Source organism: Argentina silus, assembly GCF_951799395.1.
Source record: "Argentina silus genome assembly, chromosome: 8".
Lineage (NCBI taxonomy): Eukaryota > Metazoa > Chordata > Actinopteri > Argentiniformes > Argentinidae > Argentina > Argentina silus.
The window spans coordinates 535,444-555,433 of NC_139662.1; the positions used below are offsets into that span (position 1 = coordinate 535,444).

A 19,990-nucleotide genomic window follows, 5' to 3' on the forward strand; every position below is an offset into this window, starting at 1 on the left:
ATATCATCTCCTAGTGACAGATATCTCTCAGTGACATTTTTACGCGTCCCTTGTCCAAATGCTGTAAAGGTAGTCGGCCTATGCCGTCTCAAGTATTTACAAATACAAGTGTTATAAAACTATACTATATGTCAACTATACTACATCTCTGGCCTACATTAGCCTACCTCAGTCAGTAGGCTGTGTATAAGCGCCGAATCTTCCGGTTATAATCTCTTTATATCTCACTCTGGTAATACTGATTGCACAGGTTCAGGTTGCGTCTTAGCTCGTTATGCCACTAAACTAAAAGTTCAAGAACTTTGTGTATTATTGCAGAACATTCTCAATTCTGTGTACATATCAACGTCATAATGATACCAATAGCAACGCATTTTGGGTGGAATCCTAACTCCAAATCCGCGCGCGTAAATCTTGCATTCATGTCAATGGGAAATTGATTCGATTTACACGCGGATCTCGAGTTAGGATTCCACTGCAATACACATTTAAGTTTAAGTTCATTTGAATTTATAGTGCATTTTACCCACAATATACGGCTTACACAAAAGTAGCCTACAAGACAAATACAACATTTGAAAAAACATATTGCATAGAATCAAATTTGGGGATATACAGGGTTTTTTTCTTTATAAAGTACATTACAAACATAAAGTCTCATAAAGTACATTACAAATACGAAACAATTATTAGTCCTATTTTTTATTAGTAATAATAATAAGTATTTTATATTTAATACAAAATAGATTAAATTGTGAAATTGGTGTGTATAAATATAATAAACTTGACTCATAATTCGTATAGTGCTGTTTTTGGAGTAATTACTAATTACTAGTAATTACTAGTGTGTGCGGACTGCGCTCTCTGTCCCGTCTTTCTGCTGTGGGGCAGCGGAGCACTCTTGCCCCATCGTCGCGAGGGGAACAACGTGAGCGTGTTTGGCGTATGCAGGGAAAACCTCACGCAAATTATATTGGGTATGAATTCTGCCTAGCAACAGGTGGCGAAAAACTATTAAACGCTAATGTCGTTAACGTGGTCTGACATGACAGGAAACAATCACAAAGCAATTCAGTTCATCTACTGTACGTCTATCGCTAATGCTAGCTAGCTAAAGTTTTCACAATGAATCGTGTAGATTAATTGTTGACCATGCGGTTCAGTACATTGCCTTTGGAAGAGAAGTTGGAGATAAAACGTTTAGGGCCAACAGGAATGGTTTGACAAAAAGAGATGGCTAACCGCTACCACCTCGAAACATGCGCTGTTCTGTTTCCCATGTATGATTTTTGGTGGAGACTATTTGGGCATCGGCTGGATTCAAAGACATTATACATCTGTCAGAACAGAACAGACACCAGCGACTGAACGGCCTTGACATGATTTCCATTGAAAATGCATTGATCCAGGGACAGATGGATTTCAACAGTAAAGTCATCGAGAGGTTTGCTGAAGCAACGAACCGCCGCGCTACTTTCCTATTCAAGTGAGCGGGTCTGTTTGGACATGTATGACAAATGGACAATGCGCCGTTCACTGTAGACTATATTGCTTTTGTTTTGTAGTCATTTTAAACGTTATACTGGCTGTGATATAAAGTGGAGGACTAAATGTTACGTATAGGCCTAATATCTAGATCGTTGATGGGCACACTTGTTACTTGTCGCTTTCAGAACCCTGGACTGGGCTCCGGCTGTATATTCATATAGTTCCGTTAATTAGCCTAGCCTACTTTCCGTGATTTAATGTGACTTTTGTAGTGTGTTATAGCCTCTGCACTGATGCTATTTATTTCACATTTAAAATAATACAATTGATAAAACCTGATTAAACTTTCCTACAAGTTAACGATGTGCCGAATGCTTGTATTTTGATTAAACATGCAAGTTATTGAAGACACGTGTCTGTCTCATCTTTTTACTTTGTTGCAGTATAGGCGTTCTGTGTCGCGCTGAAGCGTATGAAGTGTATTCAGTTATGGGGTTTACTATACATACTTTTTCTCTGCACTGTTCCTGCTGCAGAGGATGCGTAAACGATTTTCCCATGTTGTTTTTTGGTTGTGGTCTGTGTTTATACATTTAGGCTATTAGTTGTATCCTACTTTTCAGTTTTACAAGTCAAATCTTATGACAGATGAGATGGCACTTCAACCGATAAAATGCAGGTACATTTTGACTACTGCTGCACTACGATACCCATAGATAGACCCAATACATTGGTAACTGCACTACTTATACAGCTCATATACTGCTTATACTGTTCATACTGCATTCTATATTTATTCTGCTTATAATGTTACTGTTAATACATATATTGCTTATACTGCACTACTTATACTACTCATATACTGCTTATACTGCTCATATACTGCTTATACTGCACTACTTATACTGCTCATATATTGCTTATACTGCTCTACCTGTATATATTGTTCACATTGCATTTTTGCTTTTTTGCACTTCTGGTTAGACGCTAACTGCATTTCGTTGTCTCTGTACTTGTACTCTGCACAATGACAATAAAGTTGAATCTAATCTAACACCTATTTATTGTCATGTTTTGATGGCATGTTGTTCATTCTCATGTTATGATTTAGTTTGTGATTATACACACGTTTTTAGCGTGATGATAGAGACCCACTACCAGACGAGTACAAAACATACACAAGTCACATGCAAATCCCTGCACTGCAGACGACAGACAACAACTGTCTCTGTACAACTAGTCCTGGACCTCCACTAATAGACAGATACAAAGAGAGCAGCATACAGTAGCAGCAGAGCCCAGAGGCGAGGCGAGGCAAGGCAAGGCAAGGCAAGGCAAGGCAAGTTTATTTATATAGCACATTTCATACACAGAGGCAATTCAAAGTGCTTTACGTAAAATAGATAAAAAGGAAAGAGCATGAAAGAAAAATTAGAATAAAAACGCATAAAAGACATAAAAAAAGAATAAAAGTCACAGTGCATTTTAGGGTCACAGTGCAATTATTAGCGCCAATTTAGTTTCAATTTAAGGCAAAAGCGAAGCTCTTTTTTTTTAAGCCCATTTTTGAAAGTAGCCAGTGTTGGGGCTGATCCTAGATCTATGTGTAACATAATAACTGAGAGACCTGCAGCAGGGCAGGTCCTCATCCCTGGCTGTCTGCTTTGAGCTGGTTGTCGTTGGACTCCTGGAGCGGAACAGCAGCTTGAGTTTGATGGGCCGTATGGGCATCAGAGTGTTCTGTAGGTCCATCTCAATGGGGATCTGGTGAGAGTTGACACACAGTTAAAGTATGAAGGAACGAGTAAAACAGATGTCAGCGTTACACTATGAATGTTACCTAATACAGTGTCACTGTTACGTTCGGGTAGCATTGCACTATAAATTCAAATAAACTCAAACTCCTGGACAACCTCTCTTGGGTCGACATACATTAAAATGGCCCTATGAAGTCTCGAGGGAGTTTTGCAGAAATACAAATAGCTTTTTTTTTAAATCTCACACTTCCATCATTTAGTAGGTAGCCTATACTGAGGATGATTGGCGCCTAGTACTGAAAAATGCAATCTGGGAAATTAAATGGGGAGTACATACTCATGCAGTACGCAAGTACAGAATTGTAGTATGGGGGTTCAAACCCGGGTCTCCCATGTGGAAGACACAAACGCTACTATTAAGCCAAGAGGACATCCTCAAGGTCTGAGGGCGACACTTCAGTTTACATGTCTCAGGCAGGGCTACCTCATCACGCGAGTGTGATTCCAAAATCACCTCTGCTACATATAGAAACGCAACAAAGTCATAGGTACAAAATTATATTTACAATCATTCTATCATTATTTTGTCTCACCTCTGTCTCTTTGCAGACGGTGAAGTTGAACCGTCTGTCGTTTTACTGTGCATATGACTAATAAATATCTTGAATCTTGAATCTTGAATCTTGAACCTCTGTAGAATCTCCACCATCGCCAGTTTCATCAATACCAGAGCGAATCGCATCCCGATACAGTTCCGTGGGCCCAACCCGAACGGCATGTAGGTGTATGGGTCGATGCTCTCCTTGTTCTCCTTACTGAACCTACACACGGAGAGTTCAGAGGAGGAGGGGTTAAAGAACATATCAATTAAATCACAGTAATATGATGGTTATACATGGTTGAAGAAACCTGTTTGTGTTTGGTCGTCGCATTTAGGTTTGTTTTATGGTTGTTTGTGGAACACTGCTCTTATCGTTGCTGTTGTGATTGATATTGTGGTTGTGGTTAAGATGTGGCCCATTACCTCTCTGGTTTGAACTCCTCTGGGTCTTCCCACACATCGGGGTCACGGTGCAAGGTCCAGATGGGTATCATGACGACCATACCCTTGGGGATGGTGATGCCGCTGATCTCAACAGATTTCTTGGCGACTCTTTCAAGTCGATGGGGTACAACCTGAGAGACTCGTTGATCACGCTGTCTAGATAGTCCATCTGCATCAGAGCCTCGTACTGGATAGGAGCCTGCACAGGGATATTACACTCACATGAGCACTAGTGATTGGTCGTTCACGTAGCCGTAGCCCAGAACTAACTCTTTTTCGTCACAAATCTGAAGAGCTGTTAGTTTTTTGTGTTTTTTGGGGGGGAAATGAACACAGTACTATACTTATTCTAATCTGCATAGCCTAATTTCATGACACCCGCATACAGAACGCCATTACTTTCAATGTACGTGTGTACAAAAAGAAATCACTAAATAATGTTATCTTGATAGTTAGAAGAAAATACATTTAGATTCCACTGAACAATGTAAATGATAGATGTACACAAGGATCAATCAGAAGTCAAAATGCCACTAAACTGGGCTGCTTTTAGTGGATTGACTGCTTGGAATACTGAATGTGCTACAGTCTATTATTTCCTATCACAGTCGACAGACTACAAGAAAACTGTCAGGTGGTTCAAATGTGAATAACTTGGTATCCATTCCATTAACTGTGGCCGGGCAGCACCGAACAGCCCAGAGAACATTACCATGGTGCTTTTGAATATTAGGTCCCTATCTGGCAAAACCTTTATTGATCTTATCTCAGAGCGAAAGCTGCACTGTAATGTTTTTATCTGAAACCTGGCTAAACATGAATGCATGTCAGTCTATTAGAAGTGGGGAAAAAATATATTTTCTCTCTATTATTTATCTAGCCATGTCGCTGAGCAGATGAGAATTTCATGATGAATATGAATATGAATAGTACACCATCAACAGCTTCCTCCTGTGATAATGATTTAGCAACCAGCTTCAACACCAAACTAAGGGCAACTATCGACTCTAGCACCAGTCAAACTGAAAAAGGCTGTGGCCAAATTTAAAAGAATTTGCAGAAAGTCTGAGCGGACAAAAACTGCAGGTCCACCTTGATATTCTTCGAGAGCATCTTTCTGCTTTTAATAAGGCAATAAAAAAACGCCAAGACAGACGGGATCATTTCTCAAAATTGATAATGAATCATAACAACTCAAACAGTGCTCTTTTCAACGATTGACAGCCTTATAAATCCCGCCCACAAGACACCTGGTGATCTGCTCTCCACCTACAAATGTGAGGAATTTGCAACATACTTCTGAGATAAGAGAACCAATATTAGGTGAGGAGAAGATGTGTTTGATGACTTGTTACCCCACCTTCCACCACATGGAAGCACTATGAACTCTTTTGCAGTGGTCATACAGAAATGCTCAGCAAAGTGGGGGTCTGTTCATCTGCACCTAAAACTACCATGGTGAAACCCCTCCTGAAGAAAAGTAACTTAGACTCTTCAGTCCTTAGCGATTTTAGGCCAATCTCCAACCTTCCCTTTTTAAGCAAAAAAGGTGTTCAAACTGTTAAATAATCTCCTTATTCCCAACTGTACCTTTGACATGTTCCAATCTGGCTTTTGTGCCGATCATAGCACTGAGATAGCACTATGTTGTTAAGTTATTAACTAGGTTCTTAATGACCTTAGAATTAATTAATTAATTAATGCTGATGCCAAAATGCTCTTTGTCCTTGTCCTGGTCAAACTGTCTGCACACTTAAAGACACTACTTACAGTAACACTAAGCACCAGGCAAAAAAACAAGGTGTTACCATTGACTCAGATCTTAATTTTGAAACCCATATCAAGAATGTGACTAAAACATATTTGAATCACTTAAAGAAGAGTAAGTAAGTTTGCCGGAAATCTGCCATCGTGGAGAAATTCTGTCTGACGTTGTCCAAACAACAACATCCTCCCTAATATTAATATATCCCCCCAAAATGAACTTGCAGTGTTGGACATTAGCTGTTGTGTTTCTGCATGCGCACACGATTGGGAGAGGCAGCCACCAGAGAAAGGTCAGTCTACTCCCCTAGAACACCCCTGGCACTCACAACATGTTTATATGCAAACCGAATGTCAGGTAGGACACTGCATTTTAAAAAGCGTGTTTTCCGAACCAAAACAGCGTTCGTAAATGAAATATTTATTCATAAGGGATTTATTATAAGGGATCTTGTTCCCTGATCGCTACCGATTAAAGATAGTCATTACAACCGTTAGGAAGCTTTTAGGAAGCTTGAATATTACATGGACCTTTACAGAACACAGCTGTAAAGATGCAACCTTTCCTCTCCCAGGCTGACACTGAGAGACGAATGCATGCTTGTATTACTAGCAACCTTGATTACTGTAACACTCTCCTGTCTGGTCGACCAAAGAAAGCTCTTGGCAAATGATACAAAATGCAGCAGCACGAGTCAGATGGAGAGCACATATCACACAAGTCTCTGCACTGATTACCTGTTAGTTTTATAATTTATTTTAAGATAATTGTATTAGTTTAGAAATCATTCTATGGTCATGCACACCACTGCATGTCAGACATGCTTTTAAGGTATATACCCTGTAGATCCCTCAGGTCCTCAGGTACTGGCCTTTTAACTATTCTGAAGATTCCAACAACACCTATCTACTTCCTGTTTCAAATGAATAATACTGGGCAGAAGTCTGCACAGGGATGCTACAGACACATTAGCACACTGCAAAATACTGTCACCTATCTAACCATCTGTAGGAGTCTGCAGTGCACAGGGGTTACACACTCATCAGTACCCTCTAAAACACTGTCACTATCATGTCACTATCACACTGTCACTGTCACTATCACCTGTTCCACATGAATAGTACTATATAGGAGTCTGCAGAGCGGTTACCTTGTTGGGAAACACAGTGTCTATCTCCTCCTGCAGCTTGGTCATGATGTGAGGGTTGGTTGCCAGATTGTAGGCCAGGAAGGACAGAGAGCTACTGGTGGTCTCATAGCCAGCAAAGATGAACATCATTGCCTGGGACAAGATCTCATGGTCACTCAATCCTATGATGATGGGAGAAATGGGGTGGTAGGTGTGTTTGTAGGTATAGGTGTTTGAGGCAGGTACTGTATGTGTGTGTGTTAGATGCTAGTATACAGTGTGTGTGTGTGTGTGTGTGTGTGTGTGTGTGTGTGTGTGTGTGTGTGTGTGTGTGTGTGTGTGTGCGTGTGTGTGTGTTTAAGGCAGGCACCTTTACTCTGCTCCTCTCCCTTTGAGTTGCAGTCTTTCTGCGAGTCTATCATCAGCTGCAGGAAATCTACCCGACTCTGGAAGCAGGCTTACGTCAGATCAAAATCACATGAGAACTACCAGATGCTACCAAATCTCTACAATTGTATTACACAATACTGGCTGAAGATCGTATATTTGATCAGATATATTTACATACCTTCCTGGTGCTAGCCACGCGATTGGACTTGATCTTCTGAAAGACAGCGTAGAAGAAATCTGTGACCGAGGCAGGGAATAGGGATACCTCCTTGTTTGCCATAACAGGACCCATGAAGGGGAAGAATGCTGGACGGACAGGAAATGCCACGGTTACAAACAGGAACAGGAAATACCATGATACGTGACTCCAATCCTATTCAATGCACAGCCCTGTCCAGAAACAACTCCTAGGCTCTATCCCTAGACACTTCTGTATCCAATCCACTCAGATCTCCAAGTGTCCAGCATTTAGGAACTAGAGGTTGGTTCTGGACAAGGCCCATGTGTTTGTCAAATGAGTAGAGCGCAAACCATTGGCAGTGTGGTTTATGTCAGTCTAATCAATGAAATCGATAGCTTCATTTATTAAGCACAAAATGACTGAAAGCTATATGGGGGCAGTTGTACCGACTGTGAGGAACAGTGGGCTGAAGATGTCAAACTTGAGCATTTTCTTGATGTTGGTCACAAAGGGGTCGGAGGGGTTGTGGAGGGAGTCGATGTCGACACTGAATGAAGTACTGACGACCACATCCATACTGTATGGTCCAAAGAACCTGGAACACAACCACACAATCTCTGACCACCAGAACCACAACCACAAAATTAAAGGGGGAGTTCACTGAAATTACAAATTCACCTTATCGTCTCGGAGATAAATACTCACTCCTTTAGTTCAATGGGCTCATCGTTATCAGCCGTCTTCTTCAGATTGCTGACCAAGTTACCAGAGTGCTGCTTCATGATCCTGAGCATCTGAGTTGGGAAGGATACATGGAAAAATATCATGATTGATACGTGGATTAATATGTGCAAAACATATATTAATATCATGTTTGAAACAGGAATTATTTTAATGTTTATATAGCCTGAGAATATACATCCATACAGGATACATTATGTCAAAGAATAAGTGACTCCAAAGATGAACTATTATTCTATACTCTGTCATCTGACCACTGAACTTATCGAAGATAAGATCAAATATACTTTATTGTCCCGGATGAAAATTTGTCTTGGATTAATTACTTAAAGTTGCTGCTTTACACAACAACAAACAACAATGAATACACACTATACACATAGTACAAATCACACACACACTCTCACACACACACACACACACACGCGCGCGCATCAGAGTTGTTAGTCATTCATTTATTTGTGTTGTATAAAGGAATGAATGAAAGAAGGAGAGGAGAGATGGGACTGTACCTCTTTGATCCGCCCACTGGTGAAGGAGGGAGACAGGACACTGCGGATCCGTCTCCATGCATCATCCTCAGCGATAAACACGGCGTCATACAGAGGCCCGTTGAGATAGATATTCTAGAAAAATAATAATTATTATATACTGCAAGATTAACCTACTATTAATAATGCTATAATAACAATGATATTATCTATTTAAGGAGTCCTTATGTTTTTTTCCCCATACAACAACTTCAATTCAGCGTATTACCCTCCTGTTAGTGAAAAGGGAGTTGCATTCCTTGATGAGGATGGTTTTGATCATGGCTGTGTCCATGATACACAGGATGGGCTGACGGCCATCATAGATCCTACAGACCAGCAAAAACAAAGATAGCCTCAATTCTTCGTGGCATTGATTCCACAAGATGTTGGAAACATTCCTTTGAGATTCTGGTCCATGATGACATGATTGCATCACTCAATTCCTGCAGATTTTTCAGGTTCACTTTCAAGATGTGAATCTCCCGTTCTACCACATCCCAAAGGTGTTCTATTGGATTCAGATCCTGGGAAGGCCACTGAAGAACACTGAACTCATTGTCATGTTCATGAAACCAGTTTAAGACAACTTTTGCTTTGTGACATGGTGCATTATCATGCTGGAAGTAGCCATTAGAAGATGGGTCAATTGTGGCCATGAAGGGATGCACATGGTCAGCAACAACACTCAAATAGGCTGTGGCATTCAAGCGAATATACCGTAGATAGAGACAGACAGACCCATCACAGATCCTGCACTCTTAGAAAAAAAGTGCTACCTAGAACCAAAAAGGGTTCTTCTTCCACTCTCCCTTTGAAGAAACCTTTTGGGTTCCATGTAGAACCCTTTTCCACAGAAGGTTATACAGTACCGTGCGAAAGTAATGGGACAGTGAAGCATTTTTTCTTCTTTTTGGAGTTGAAATGAGAATGTAGAGATTCTCATCTTTTATTTGATGTTATTTGTGTACATATTGGTTTATCATTCAGAAATTACAACACTTTTATGCATAATCCCGCTATTTTAGGCTACACAAAAGTGATGGGACAATTGGCTTGACAGGTGTGTTCCGTCACATAATTTGTGCAGTCTGCTATTGGTGTCTTGTCAACATGAGGACCAAAGAGATGTTATTGAAAGTCAGGGAAGCCATTATGATGCTGAAATATCAGAAAAAAATGAAACATTAAAACCTTAAACCTACCAACATCAACAGTTTGGAACTTCATTAAAAGGAAAGAAAGCACTGGTGAGCTAAGAAATCGCAAATGGCAAGGAAGACTTCCAGTGGATAACCAAAGAATGCTCACCATAATAAAAAATAAAATAAAATAAAAACTGCCCCATAGATTAGGAACACTCTCCAGGAGGTAGACGTCAATGAGTCAGAGACTACCATCCGCAGAAGACTTCACCAGCAGAACTACAGAGGCTACACTGCAAGGTGCAAACCACTACTCAGCCACAAAAACAGGCTGGCCAGGTTACGGTTTGCTAAAAAGTACCTAAAAGAGCCTGCAGAGTTCTGGAAAAACATGTACCGGAGAAAGTGTGGAGAAAAAAAGGAACTGCCCAATATTCACAGCATACCACATCATCTGTGAAATATGGGGGAGGGGGTGTTATGCCTTGGGCATGTATGGCTTCCACTGGAACTGGCTCACGTCTCCTTTGATGAGGATGAATTCGGAAGTGTTCAGAAACATCTTGTCAGTCCAAGTACAAGTTAATTGCTCCAAACTCATTGGACGGCATTTCACCATACAGCAGGACAATGACCCAAAACATACTGCCATAGCAACTAGGAAATTATTCAGGGCCAAAAAGTGAATCCTATAGAACATGCATTTAATTTGCTGAAGAGGAGGACAAAACATCCTAAAAAAACAAACAACAATCGCTACAATATAGGTCTGGCGGAGCATTACCAGAGAAGATACCCAGCGTCTGGTTGGGTCAATGGGTCACAGACTTTTGCACTTTTGCATACAAAGGATTGGGGACCAAATACTAAACATGAGTGCTTAATTTGGACATTTGCATAATGCAAAAGAAGAAAAAATGCTTGTCCCATTACTTATGCAGGGCACTGCAAATGGAACCCATAAGAGTTATTCAACCAAAGAATCCTTTTAGAACCCTTTTTTTCTTTATTTTTTTAATTACATTTTTGCCCTTTCAATGACATGGAGGGAAGACACAATCACTTCCGATTTGACTTCTGACGTGTCGTGGCTCCTCTTTATTCATGCAGTTTGAGACGTGCTCAGAGGCAATATAGGAGCCTCAACCAATGAGAATCCAGGATGTTGTCAAACATTGGCAACGCACAAGTTGTGTTTGGGACTGTAACAAGTCCGTGACACAGAGGCGGAGTCGAGGTACTGTTTTCTGAGATTATCCCGTTTATTTTCATAAAATGTTAGTAATAATTCCAATGTTCGTAATAATTTCAATGTTCGTAACACAACGCCACTCGGCGACTTTCCAGTCGCCCTCCTTCTCCCTCGAACGCCGAGGCACACACATCTTAAACCATCTAGTCAACGAGGCTTCATTTGCAACAGGTGTGCAACGGAGCCTCGCCGACGTCACCCTGGCCACGGTCCTGTAGCTCCCTCTACAGGCCGAACGCTGCATGTCCCCCCACATACCCCCACCACCCGACACAGGCCGGGGACACGACGGCTGACAACCTACTCCCCCCCCCCCCTGCACGGGAGAGGAAGTCTGCCACGACCATCTGCGCCCCCGGTCTGTGCACGACCGAAAAGTTGAAGGGCTGCAACGCGAGATACCACCGGTGGAGCCACTGGAGGGGAGCATGGTCGGAGTAGAGGGTGAAAGCGCGACCCAGCAGATAGTAGCGGAGGGCGCCGACCGCCCACTTGATGGCCAGGCACTCCTTCTCCACCGTGCTGTACCGGCCCTCCCTCTCCGATAGTTTGCGGCTCAGGTACAGCACCGGCCGGTCAGCCCCCTCCACCCGCTGGGTCAGCACTGCTCCCAGGCCTCTATCCGACGCGTCCGTCTGTAGGGAGAAAGGGAGGTTAAAATCAGGCGCATACAGGACCGTTTCTCCACAAAGAGCTCCCTTAAGGGCCTCGAACGACCCCTGGCACTGGCCCGACCATTGGACCGGATCCGGGGCACCCTTCCGGGTGAGGTCCGTCAAGGGACTGGCCAGCTCTGAAAACCCCGGCACGAACTGCCGGTAATAGCCAGCCAGCCCCAGGAAGGCCCTCACCTCCTTCTTTGTCTTGGGCCGCGGAGTGGCTGCGATGGCCGCAGTCTTTTCAATCTGTGGCCGCACCTCCCCCCGACCCAAGTGGTACCCCAGATACCGGATCTCCCTCCGCCCGATCAAGCACTTCTTCGGGTTGGCCGTCAGCCCCGCCTGCCTCAGGGACCTCAGGGTCCATGAGGCGCTGAAAAGTGGCTGGGGCTCCGAACAACCCGAAAGGGAGCACCGTGAACTGGAATAGCCCGAGCGGAGTGGAGAATGCAGTTTTCTCCCGGGATACCGGCGAGAGTGGAATCTGCCAGTATCCCTTCGTGAAATCCAACGTCGTGAAATACTTGGCCGTGCCAAGCCGGTCCAAGAGCTCGTCAACCCGGGGCATCGGGTAGGCATCGAACTTGGAGACCGCATTAACCCGTCTATAATCCACACAGAACCGTATAGCCCCATCCGGCTTGTTGACAAGCACGATGGGGCTACACCAGTCACTGCGGGACTCCTCGACCACACCCAGCTCCAGCATGGCTTCCAATTCCCTGCACACAATGTCTCGTTTGTGTACCGGCAACCTATAGGGACGCGTGCGCACCGTTAAACCCGGCTGCGTTTCTATGTGGTGGTCGATAAGCGTAGTCCGACCGGGCAAGGGAGAGAACACGTCCGCGAACTTAGCTTGCAAATCTGCAACGTCCGTGGCCTGGCTAGCAGAGAGATGGTTATCAATACCGACCGGAGTGCTAACTTTTGATTTTGGGACTTCCGGACCGAACTCATCTCTCTCTGGAATTATTGTAGCCAGAGCAACAGTGACCACGTCGTTCCATTTTTTTAGGAGATTTACGTGATACACCTGCAAGCTATCCCCCCGGTCCGAGCGTACTACCTCGTAATCCACGTCCCCCATGCGACGTGTGACCACACCTGTAAATTCTCGCAGGTTAGTTCCCCTGTCGTACAGTCACTTTTGACGCTCCTGGGCTTGCAGCAAATGCTCGCGTGAGATAACCCCTAGGGCGTGGAGCTTTGTGCGCAAGTCCAGGACGTATTTGAATCTCATTTCTAACCCTTCCTCCCAATTTTCTTTAAGAAGGTCTAGGACACCCCGAGGCTTACGCCCGTAGAGTAATTCAAACGGGGAAAACCCGGTGGAAGCTTGGGGGACTTCCCGTACCGCAAACAACAGGGGATCTAGCCATTTATGCCAATTCCGACTATCTTCGTGTACGAACTTCCGGATCATTGACTTCAAGGTCCGATTGAACCGCTCACAAAGGCCATCAGTGGCCGGGTGGTAAACACTGGTTCGAATCGCCTTGATGTTCAACAAGCCATACAGTTCCTTGAGGGTGCGTGACATAAAATTAGTGCCCTGATCGGTGAGAATCTCTTTCGGGATTCCCACGTGGGAGATTACTTGAAACAATGCCTGCGCTACACTCCTGGCAGAGATATTGCGCAGCGGTATTGCCTCGGGGTATTGGGTTGCGTAATCTATCAAGACCAACACAAATCGATATCCCTGTGTACACCGATCAAATGGCCCGATAATATCCATCGCAATGCGGTCGAATGGGTTCTCGACCAATGGTAAGGGCCGCAAGGGGGCTTTACCAACTGACATTCGCGCACCACCTACGCACCTCTGCCCGAATTCCCGGCCAATAAAATCGAGCCATTATACGGTTTAGTGTCTTATCATAACCTAAATGGCCCGCCATGGGGTTGAAATGAGCCGCCTGGAAGACCATTTCCCGGCGGCTACGGGGAACCAACAACTGGGTTACTTCCTCCTGGCTATGTGAGTCACGACTTACTCGGTACAACCTGTCGCTGATAATCGCGAAATAGGGGTGGGCGCGTACTGCGTCTGGCCGTACCAAAGTACCATCAATCGCTATCACTTGGTCATAGGCCGATCGTAGGGTCTCGTCACGAGACTGCTCGAGGGGGAAGTCACCTAGCAATTAACATTGCTAAGAGACAATACAAGGACAGAATGGAGTCCAACTTTGAGGGCTCCAACTCAAGGCACATGTGGACCGGACAATTACAGACTTTAAAGGGACTACGAGTGTGACTGAGGAAGTGTCTCCATCTCTTCCAGATGACCTTAACACCTACTTCGCACGTTTTGAGAGCTACTCTCCGGCTGAGGAAGTACAGATGGACCAGGACCCCTGCACACTAGCAATAACAAGGGCAGATGTGTGCAAATCCTTCAAAAGGATTAATCCACACAAGGCCCCTGGACCGGATGGCATACCTGGCCGGGCTCTCAGGGTGTGTGCAGATCAGCTGGCAGGTGTGTTTACAGACATTTTCAACCTGTCACTGCTCCAGTCGGTGGTCCCCACATGTCTCAAAAAGTCCACCATCATCCCCATCCCAAAGAAGTCAAAAACATCCTGCCTCAACGACTACCGACCAGTAGCACTCACTTCCATCGTCATGAAGTGCTTTGAGCGGTTAGTCAAATCATTCATCACCTCCTCCCTCCCTGACTCACTGGACCCCATGCAGTTTGCATACAGGGCAAACAGGTCCACAGACGACGCCATCGCCCTCGCCCTCCACACTGCCCTCTCCCACCTGGACCAGAAGAACACATATGTGAGAATGCTGTTCATTGACTACAGTTCAGCATTCAATACCATTGTGCCCTCCAAGCTCGCTGTGAAGCTCAGGGACCTCGGGCTCAACACCACGCTTTGTGACTGGATCCTGAGCTTCCTGACGGGCAGACCCCAGGCAGTGCGGATAGGAGGCGCCACATCATCCACCCTGACTCTCAACACCGGCGCACCCCAGGGCTGCGTGCTCAGCCCTCTCCTCTACTCCCTGTTCACACATGACTGCGTGGCCACACACAGCTCCAACACCATCATCAAGTTTGCTGACGACACGACCGTCATCGGCCTGATCACCGACGGCGACGAGACGGCGTACAGAGAGGAGGTGAGAGTCCTGACATCTTGGTGCCAGGACAACAACCTCCAGCTCAACCTCAGCAAAACTAAGGAGCTGATTGTGGACTACAGGAAGCGGCAGAGAGCCGGGCACGCCCCTATCACCATCAACGGGACGGCAGTAGAGAGAGTCAGCAGCTTCAAGTTCCTCGGGGTCCACATCTGCGAGGACCTGACCTGGACTCACCACACCGACGCCATCACAAAGACGGCAAGACAGCGGCTCTTCTTCCTCCGCAGGCTGCGGAGGTTCAACATGGACTCCAGGATACTCTGCAACTTCTACAGGTGCACCATAGAGAGTATCCTGACTGGCTGCATCACCGCCTGGTACGGCAGTTGCTCCGCCCTCAACCGTAAGACATTACAGAGGGTGGTGAAAGCTGCCCAGGACATTACCAGGACGGAGCTGCCATCCATGGAGGACCTCTACACTCAGCGCTGCAGGAAGAAGACTAACCGGATTATTAAAGACCCTCATCACCCCAGCAACAAACTGTTTCAGCTGCTCCCGTCTGGCAGACGCTACCGCAGCATCCGGTCTCACACCACCAGACTCAGGGACAGTTTCATCCCACAGGCAATAAGACTGTTGAACTCCTGAGCTACTTAGCTCACCACAATGACACTTTAACTATGCCACTTTATAACATGCCACTTTATAAAATGCCACTTTATACCAGTCGACATCTGGATAAAAACGTCTGTTTACATTTCACTTTTTACATTTTACATTTACATTTATTTAGTTTTGTATTTAGGTAACTATTGTTATTGTTGTTGTTTCTTTTATTTTTATTATTTACACTTCTTATTGCACTGTTGGAGGAGCCCAAGACTTAAGAATTTCATTGCCAGCGATTGCTCTGTAACTGTTGCGCATATGACAATAAAACCATCTTGAATCTTGATCTTGAATCTTGAAACGGATAGTTCGGCGGGGGAATCTCGGGTTGAGACCCCCCCGCCGGCTCCGGCTCCTCGGCAGTGTCGCGAGGCGCCGCCTCAGCACAGAACACATTACCCGCCTCACACCTCCCTCTCTGTCGTGCACGCACCCCGGTAGCCCTGCTTACCGCTTGAGGAAACCCCTCCCAATCTACACCCAGAATAAGGGGATGCGTGAGGCGCGGGCTAACCGCCGCCTGTACACTATGCTTTTTCCCTTCAAAATGAATCTTGATCGTGACCACAGGATATTCGTGAATGTCCCCATGCACACACTTCACCAACACCCTCGATGCCTTTAACAATGCCCCCGGTCGAACCAGGCGCTCCTGGATCATGGACTGCATGCAGCCCGAATCCAAGAAGGCCTGGTGCATATCATGTTGTATCCTTACCGGAACACAATACGCCGCTCCTGGTCCGGGGGGAGGGCCCGGTATGTCGCCGATGCGGACGACCTGCCCCACCTCCCTCACTGGGCACTCCGCCTGTACATGGCCCGGCCGTCCGCATCGCCAACACACCCCCCCTGTCGCTCGGGGTGCTTCCTGTGGGGCCAGGGCTGGTTCTCGACATGCCTGCCCCTGCCATCTCGTCCTCGGGGCGGGCGCCGGTCTCTCCTCCTCCGTCACCATGGCTCCTTCCGGGCGCCGGACCGGGCGTTGGTCATCGGGGCTCCTGCGGCGGGAACGAGAGATGGTCCTCCACCAAGGTAACGGCGGCCGCGAGATCCTGGGGCCGGTGGTACTGGACCCAGGCGGCGGTCCGGGCCGGGAGCCCCGTGGGGAATTGCTCCAACACCACCCGGTCCCCGACCTCCTCCGACGAGCTGTTCCCTGGGTCCAGCCACCGCCGCGCGCTGTCCCGCAGCTGCTGGGCGTAGGCAAAGGGCCGGCTCCCCTCCTCCATCATCAGGGCCCTGACGAGCTCCAGGAGGAGGGTACGGTCCTCAGCCCTTGCCGTCACCATCTCCCTCACCGCGGTCTGGTGCTCCTGCTGGAGGTGGGCCTGCTGCTCCAGTATAAGGGCCATCCTTCCGATAGCCGCGCTTAACGCCTCCATTCCCTTTTTTTCTCCGCCTTCGCTGTGCCCCACGTTGGGCGCCACTGTAACAAGTCTGTGACACAGAGGCGGAGTCGAGGTACTGTTTTCTGGGAGTATCCTGTTTATTTTCATAAAATGTTAGTAATAATTCCAATGTTCGTAATAATTTCAATGTTTGTAACACGCCACTCGGCGACTTTCCAGTCGCCCTCCTTCTCCCTCGAACGCCGAGGCACACACATCTTAAACCATCTAGTCAACGAGGCTTCATTTGCAACAGGTGTGCAACGGAGCCTCGCCGACGTCACCCTGGCCACGGTCCTGTAGCTCCCTCTACAGGCCGAACGCTGCATGTCCCCCCACAGGGACCATACTACAGAATACTTAAAAGCTTAAAACTTAAATCGCTCAATAACAGATTCAAATTATTAATGTGGAAGCATGAAATTGTTGCTTGGGCAGTGTACATTGCATCAAGACAGATCATTTGTCTTGGTGTACGAGACCATTTCGTCGGTTGGATCGTCTGTGTTTGTGAAAATCGCACGGTGTCCGCCTGGTTTAAGAGTGTATACTGTAGACACTGAGAGATACATATATCCATCATAGTTAACAATAACCAGGATCAGTTTAGCAGACTCACCCCCACAGTTTCCCATATTTCTGGAAGCTCTCTGTGTCAAAATTGGTGAAACCACCCTGGGAACAAAAAACAAAACAAAGAAATAGCCAGTTCATAAATGCTTGTCATAAACCTGAACTGTGGCTTAGTTTATGATGGCCCTTTTCCACTACAGACCGGCTCCCACTCCTCTCTTTTCGTTTTCGTTCAAAAGCTTTATTGCCCATTTTTCTGGGTAAAACAATTCATATTCAGCTCCCATGGCTTTCACCACAACAACACACATCATGGATGAGTCTACAATGTTGTTGTTTATGGGCTTAATCTCTACAAACCTTCTTATATCCCATCATCGTCCTGAGGAAAGGGATGGGTTTGATGCCTAGGAATGCCTAGTTTTTTTAATATTCCATATGGCCAGTATCCATACCTGGTCAGAACAAATATAAATCAACAATCTGACTTGAAACAAAAGCAAAACGATCAAGTCATAGGTATCATTGAAACTGTTAGATAACTGTAATTATCAATACTATCATTTGTATGTATTATTACAACTAACTAACTAACAAATAATATTTTTTATTAAAACTTCTTACACTACGATCAGAGTGATGAGTAAGGCAAGGAGAGTCCATGTCTCGGTGGAGAAGTACGGAAGGTAACCCATCTTTACAGGTTCAATCGCTTCTTCTGAGTAACCCCGGACACGTCTGCTGAAGTGATTATTTTATCCCATCATGACACCTGTGTTTCAGATCATGAAACACAGGCGAAAGAGTATGTGAGAGGTGAAGTTGAAGCCATGGCTAGTGAATGATTGAAAGGATCCCTGCGCAGAGGGCAACACTCAGTGATGTTATTGTCGGCCTTTATCTTAACATCCTGCTAATAGTTGCTGCCTGTTTAATCCCTATCGGGTTTTAATAGTTTGCAGACCCATTGATTCAAGAAGGACTATGGGGCAAATATTTTTGGGCAAATATTTTCTTTCGAGTAATACTGAATTTTACATATTTGAACTCCTCTAAAAATGTGTTATGTTCTTTACATGTATGCACTTGTTTTATATCATTGGCTCCTAAAAACAGTATTTCAAAATACTAGTTCAAAACACATCACATATTACAGTAATGAAGCAACTGATTAACGTGAATACAGTGCTCTTCATAAGTATTGGAAAGAGGAAGCATTTTCTGTTCTTTTAGCTCTACACTTGGATTTGAAATCAAACAAATATTATGGGGTCAAAGTAGAGATTCTCAACTTTAATTCAATGGGTTTTTAAAAAAACATTTGTAAACATACTCCCACTATTTCAGGGCTTCAAAAGTATCATATAATGTCCAAATAAAGTACTAATGTTTCGTATTAGGTCAACAATCTGCCTGAAGTCTGCGACCCCACCAGGCACTATGCACTATCCACTATCCACTATCCACTATCCACTCATCTTTAGAAAATCATTGACATTTCCACATGGTATTGTGTCATAGAGTAGCTTCCCTACAGCAATATTATCTTGACATTGGGATCCTTTGTCCAAACCATATTTCAGGGTGTATGTTTGGTTGCAGGGGCCCAGGCTGTGCTCTCTGACTGCTCCAACTGTAGTAGACCCTGCAGTGAGGAAGAGGTCAACATGCTGCAGTACCGTCAGCCAATCACACACAAGAACCAACAGATCGCCAAGACCTCCATTGAACCATGCACGCACGCACGCACACACACACACACACACACACACACACACACACACACACACACACACACAAACACTGTCTCAACAGCCCCTTCCTTCACTCTCACTCTCTCTCTCTGTAGGTGGGTCAGGCTGCGTATTCAGCCTCTAAGGGGGGTATTGTTGGGATGACTCTACTCATCGCCCGAGACCTGGCACCCATGGACATCTGTGTGGTCACCATCGCACCCAGTCAGTAAACACACACACATACATACGCACTCTTTCACACACTCCTCACCCCCCCCTTCCTCTCCATATCAGACAACCTCTCTCTCCCTCTCCTTAGGTTCTGTTCTCCACTCCTCTCCTGGCGGGTTAACCTGCGTTCATTCCTGGCCCGCCAAGTGCTCTTCCCCTCGCGCCTGGGAGACCCTGCAGAGTTTGCGCACCTGGTGACA

The 19,990-nt window shown here is 45.4% G+C and overlaps 1 pseudogene across 1 annotated transcript; it reads right to left on the reverse strand.

Moving 5' to 3' along the window:
- Positions 1 to 3,906: 3,906 nt before the first annotated feature.
- On the reverse strand, positions 3,907 to 18,518 carry LOC310808281 (cytochrome P450 3A27-like; annotated as a pseudogene). The gene is made up of 12 exons: positions 18,448 to 18,518; positions 18,184 to 18,278; positions 17,870 to 17,922; positions 9,256 to 9,355; positions 9,009 to 9,122; positions 8,461 to 8,549; positions 8,202 to 8,350; positions 7,753 to 7,880; positions 7,555 to 7,630; positions 7,206 to 7,366; positions 4,270 to 4,489; positions 3,907 to 4,066 (listed from the first exon to the last, which is right to left on the reverse strand). The product of its transcript is annotated as a cytochrome P450 3A27-like (transcript).
- Between the last annotated feature and the right edge of the window lie 1,472 nt (positions 18,519 to 19,990).